The sequence below is a fragment of the Setaria viridis genome, chromosome 4 (assembly GCF_005286985.2).
Source record: "Setaria viridis chromosome 4, Setaria_viridis_v4.0, whole genome shotgun sequence".
NCBI classification, from domain to species: Eukaryota; Viridiplantae; Streptophyta; class Magnoliopsida; order Poales; family Poaceae; genus Setaria; species Setaria viridis.
In genome coordinates, this window is record NC_048266.2 from 8,099,869 (window position 1) to 8,106,004 (window position 6,136).

At 50.0% G+C, this 6,136-nt stretch overlaps 1 pseudogene; it reads left to right on the forward strand.

Annotated features, from left to right (window-relative positions):
• The first annotated feature begins 729 nt into the window (after window positions 1-729).
• On the forward strand, window positions 730-1,737 carry LOC117853391 (uncharacterized; annotated as a pseudogene).
• Window positions 1,738-6,136: the final 4,399 nt, after the last annotated feature.

Genomic DNA, 6,136 nt, shown 5'->3' on the forward strand with positions numbered 1-6,136 from the left:
CGACATCCTTTATAGGTATGGAGGGAGTACCTTGCTAAGGTTGGAGATATCATGACTAAGGAGGTATTATCCCTTCTGCTATATTGTTATTTTTTTTAGTTTCCACTTTACCTAGAACCTAATTAGTACAAGATATCTACTTGCGAGTATAAGTATTAAAAATGATATTTGGACACAACTGCTGAACCATCATGCTGACAGAATAAACTGATCCTAATGAAGCCTGACACCAAGGTTCTGCAAGCAACGCAGCTGATAATAGATAACCAACGTGTGTTTTTCTGTCAGGCTCATGAAATACGTTGAGATCTTGAGGTTGAGGGTACCGGAATTGATAATGATTTTATATATATGTGGAGACATGCATCACGCTTTAAAATATAGTATCATACCTAGTTTTGTTTAATTCAGAAACTATATTCTTGTAATAAATATTTTTTAAATATTCGTACTTATTTTCATACTATTATTATTTTGTTGGATGCTCCGTTTATTAAAATATAAATATTTTATTGCACGGACACACGATCCACGATCCTAGTTACAATCGGTAAATCGGAAGAGGAAATCCTTCCTCGTTCCACTGCGAATCCTTGTATCCTGTGATTGCTGACGTCTCGGCTCGTCGCCGGCGGCAAGGGTATTACACCGTCTCCCATCCTCTCGCCGGTCGCAGCCGCCCCCGCCCCTGAAGCCTCTCAACAACCCGCTTTTCCAGCCTTCCGCCCCCACCCTAGCCGCCGCGGTGCCCTCCTCCGGTCATCCGCAGCCGGCGGCCTCCTGCATCGACCATGCTCCACTTGAAGAACCGTCTCGGCATCTCATTCCGCCAGCCGTGGCTCTTCCCCGTCGCCCGATTCGCCACGACCGCGGCAGCAGTTGAAGCCCCCACCCTGTTTGCCGTCGAGGACTACCTCGCCGCAACCTGCGGCCTCACCGCAGCGCAAGCCGTCAAGGCCGTCAAGGCCTCCAAGACGCTCTCCCGCCTCGAGTCCCCTTCTAAGCCTGACGCCGTGCTCGCGTTCCTCTCCGGCCTCGGCCTCTCGGCCCCCGACATCGCCGCCGCCATCATCCGCGACCCGTACCTTCTCTGCTGCAATGCCGACAAGACCCTCGTCCCGCGCGTCGCCGAGCTCCGTGATCTCGACCTCGGTCCCTCCCAGATCGCCCAATTCGTCCTGCTGGCCCCTGCAGGCTTCCGCCATCCCGGCATCGTCCCAAACCTCCAGTACTTCATCCTCCTCTTCGGCTCCTTCGATAACTTCCTTCGTGCGCTGAAGAATAACTCCGCCTCCTACCTCCTGGGCGTTGATCTGGAGAGGGTGGTAAAGCCCAACGTCTCGTGCCTGCGCGAGTGCACGCTAACTGCTCACGAGATTTCCAAGACGTGCATGTATCAGCCGAGGCTGCTCTACAGCAAACAGGAGCATGTCCGGGCGATGTTGGCGCGCGCTGAGGACATCGGCATACCTCGTGGCACCCCAATGTTCTGGCATGTCGTTGCAATTTGTTGCGAACCGCAAGAAGGAGACTATTGCTGCGAAGATGGAGCTCTTGAAGAAGACATTCCGATGGTCGGATGCTGAAGTGGCTAGTGTAGTGTCCAGGAACCCGTCGGTGCTGACGATCTCTGAAGATAGGGCACAGCGTGTATGGGAGTTTCTGTTCTCTGAGGTCTTCTCTGAAGATAGGGCACAGCGTGTATATTGCTCAGAGACCGAAATTAATCAAATATAGCCTGGAGGGCCGTGTATTTGTTGGATCAAGTGAGTTTGAGCCATACTGTCGGGCCTTAGTTTGGAGGCCGTACTTTTAGGCCGAAAAATGCTTTCCGTGCGCAGCCATCCGAAAAGGGAAAAAAGAAGAAGAAACGATTAAACAGCCCACTGCCACTTCGGTCAGAGTCCGAACCCAACAACAAACAACTGGGCAAGTGGCAACTGCTGCTGCCCTTGGCCCCCTTTAGACCACCGCCAGCCCATCCAAATCCAAAAGGCTCGGCAGCAGTTCCACTTCCACCATCCCTCCAACTCCGTCGCGCGGCGGGACGCTTCGCCGCCGCAAAGACCGACCGATCGCTCACTGCAAGTCCGCAGCTGTTCGTCAGGCATCAGACGTCAAGTTACGAGGACCCGATCAACCACGCAGGAAAAAGTGTGGGACGTGCCGACGTGCGTGCGGACCTGCCGCACCGGTCCATCGCCGGCCGAGACGGACCGCGGAGGGTTGGGGGGCAAAAAAAGCACGTCGTGCCAGCCACCAAACCCAAGCAACCCCGGCACCCCGGCACCCCGGCACCACTCCACGGCGCCCTACTCCCTCCCTGTCCGCTTCGTTCGACCTGCCGTGTTCTCCATTCTCAACAACTAACCTCGCCTGCTATAGGCCGAGATGAATGCATGGCTCAAGGCTACGAGTGGCCGTCACGTACCTAAAACACTTTTTGTGCGGTTTTAAGATGTGGATTAGGAGGAGTCGTGCCGAGATGAATAATGCATGGCTCAAGGCTACGAGTGGCCGTCACGTACCTAAAACACTTTTTGTGCGGTTTTAAGATGTGGATTAGGAGGAGTCGTGCAATGGTCAAGCTCTGTGTACTCCAGTCGCAGCCTATAAAAAAGGGTCTTTTCCGTTAGGCTGTTTGATTCCATGATTAAAAGAGAGGGTTAGGTTAACAATCAATGTCCGGGTGATCAATTCCCACGTCTTAAACTGACCTTTTTTGACGGTGAATGGAACTTTTTTTTTCCCCAGCGTGTGAGAGAACACATTGTAAACCGGTGCTCTGTGGAAGGCAATCCCTGACTCCTGTGAGCATCGGCGAGTTGAAATTAAAATACGCAAAAGTTAGAACAGCAGGGGCCGAATTGGTCCTCGGATAGAACTTTCGGAACGGACAGAGCTCGCCAATCAGTCGTCCACGGGCAGCAGCTGCTCTCCCTTCCCTATACGACCCCACAAGGCCACCGCCAGCGTTCCGTTCCAAATCACCGTCACCCCTTCCCTTCCTGGCGCCGTGGAGTGGCACTGAAGGTCTGAAACGATCACGCCGTTCACGCGGCGCCCAGCAGCGTTTCGACTTTCGACACTTCACTGCCGCAAATCTGCAGCAGTTGTCGGGCATCAGACGTCAAACTCGGATGACCCGCGGAGAAGCGGAGGAACGTGCGCGCGGACCTGCCCTGCCGCATCGACCGGGCGGCCCGTCGGCCGTCGCCTGCCGAGACGGTCCAAAGGGTTGGGTGTTGGGAGAACAGTAGGGTGTGCATGGGTGGGTTTGCGCGGGTGGAATGGATTTTTAGACCCACCCATCGTAAACTAATTAGGACATGCACAACAGTTTAAACAGCTGCTCTCTGTGAACTATGCCATGTCACATACAGACAGCTAAAAAGACAGCTCGTACAGTGAGTCGTCTATTTAACTGTTTGCAAGCTATTCAATTCATTCATAGAGTTGATAATCAAGTATACATTTGATCTTTGTAGCTATTTTGGTGCTTGAACGAGAGAATGCATGGTATATTCAAATAAGTTGCATGAGTCTTTTAGAGAAGCATAAATATATTATATATTATATCAATAGATACTCCGAATTCATGATATGATATAGCAAAGTTGCATTACCGTTATAATGTAGGACTAATCCTGATTTTGCCCGTAACGCGGCCATATATGCTTAAATAAATCCATCTTTGCTTTCCTTTGCATTTGTACAATGAAAAGGACACAAGACCACAGCTCCACAAGCTAGTAGGCCACACTTGAACAATCATTTATTGAAATGGACTGATATCAAACATAGATGACACATTTACAAACTCCTGTAGTTGCTCAAACATTTACTATATTTTTGAAGCTAATCAGACTACTGCAATTTATCCTGTGAATCTCAGGAAAATTGTAAATAGAAAAATATCTACAATTCTGATGTTTCTTCCTGTACACACTGCAATTTATCCTGTGACAACTGACAAGCTAAAGGAAGCAGGTTCTCTGAATAAGTCCAACTACAGGTGATTTTAGAAAACATGGTCAGCAGGAAACAATTATGCACTATACATATGCAGAATTAAATTCCTCTTCTAAGCTCAAAACATTGCATTCTAATTGAATTAGATTCAAACCTCCCCGCATCTACAAGTTGTGTTCCCAGGAAAAAATAATCGCAATCCATGCCATCACTAGTATATATGAGCAATGTCAGCAGAAATTGGGAGTGATGCGTTACCGGTAGCAACCTGGATCTGAAGATTGAGGAAATTGTCAGTGCCAGCGAAGAACCTCTTACCGTTGGTGAAGGACATCAATGAAGCAGCTGAGCCAAATCCCCCACCGGGAGCACCCACGGTGCGGCCCGCGCCCTTCTGCTGATGCCGAGCCCTTCCGTGCATGCGCCGCGGCGGCCATCCTCTCCAGCGCCGCCGCCGCCGCCACCTGTTTCTGCTCTTGCCGCATGGTGCTTGTACTGCAGATGTAGGTTTTCGGTGATTTTTGTAGGTGCCTGAAACGGGAGATTTTGCGGAGGGAAGAAAAGGTGTGTGCGCGCTGAAGATTTTGCCGCTATCGGGAGGAAAAATTCTACTCGTGCGCAAGGTATCCGCGGCGCCGTTGACGAAACGCAGCGGGTCATACAACGCGCATCGAAATCAAGCGACTCGCTTCGGAGCATGAGCCCGCGCCGTTGACGAACGAGATGCTGGCTCCGCTCTCTTTCTTCATTTAATGATGTACTTGTAAACCTCTTCAGCTAAGGTGGCAACAAAAAGACGAGAGTCGGCTGTGGGTTGTACGTGCGCTTAGATGGTGACGGTTATAGATACCAGGTACCTTCATGGAGGGTCCAGCCGATCATTAATGGGCTGGCCCGACTTGATGAATAAGACAGAAGATAGAGTTCGGCTAGAGCTCCCCACGTGTTGTAATCCGACTATATCTCATCTATAGTAACCAACTAGGGGTTCTGCCATGTAACCCTACCCCTCAGAGTATATAAGGGGAGGTAGGGGTATAGAGGGGAACCGATCCAATCCCTCAACACAACAGCCAACACCTGAGCACAGGGTGCAATACAATCCCCAAAACAGGATGTAGGGGTCTTACGCTACACTGGCGGTCCAAACTTGTATAAATCTCTGTATCTTGTGCCTTGCGTTACTATCAAGTTCATGGTCTTGCGATCTTCTCTGCCTACAAATCAACCATCTGAGTACCCTTTAGGTGAACTACCGGTCACTAAATCCGACAGTTGGCATGCCAGGTAGGGGTGATCGTGAGATCCTTCCTAGCGAGCTTGATGGCAGTCGTCGACATCATCCAGTTCCTGGAACCTGGGTTGAGTCGTTCCTAAGAAGGAATTAGATTGATCTTGTTTTCTACAAGCTAATCATATACTACTCTTTTGTTTCCGATCTAAACATGCCGGCTCTCTCCCAACAATCGGCCGTTGGCATCACGGGTCGTCAACGGCGGCTGCTACTGCGAGAGACTGGGCTCGTGGTGTTCAATCCACGGTTAGTGGCACATGCTGACCCGATCGGCACTCGTTTACATATGGCCGGTAGCTGCCCATAATCCATCTACATCGGTGTTGACGCCAGATTTTGACACGTTTTGGATCGGCGTCAAGAGAGGGAAGGATTGGCCGATGCGGCGGATTAAAAGGTTACAATTGGGAATCAGCCGATTGGTGCTACAGTTGGGAATCGGCTCATTGGCGCTACATTATTTCGAACGGTTGGTAGACGGAGTTGGTGGAGGTCGGCTGATTGGAAGGCTGGAGGGTCTGGGCCAATATGGGCTTAAGGTGGGCCAGAAAAAGAAGATAGAGAAAGATTGGCCCTTGGGAGTGTGATAACCAACTCCGATACGAGTTGGGCTTAAGGTGGGCCAGAAAAAGAAGATAAAGAAGGTGTTCGTTTAAAATTAGAGATAGATCCTAGTCGGTTAGGAAATCAGTTGTAACAGGCTATAAATAGCCATCTTTGGAGATTTGTAAAACAACACATCAATCAATACAAACAATCTACTTTTTCATCGAACTTTACTTTCAAGTCAGCAACTTCGCCAATATATCTTTTTCTTTCACGTGTTCGTACGGGTTGGCAGGGCTGCATCGACACGATCTCCGGCCGATT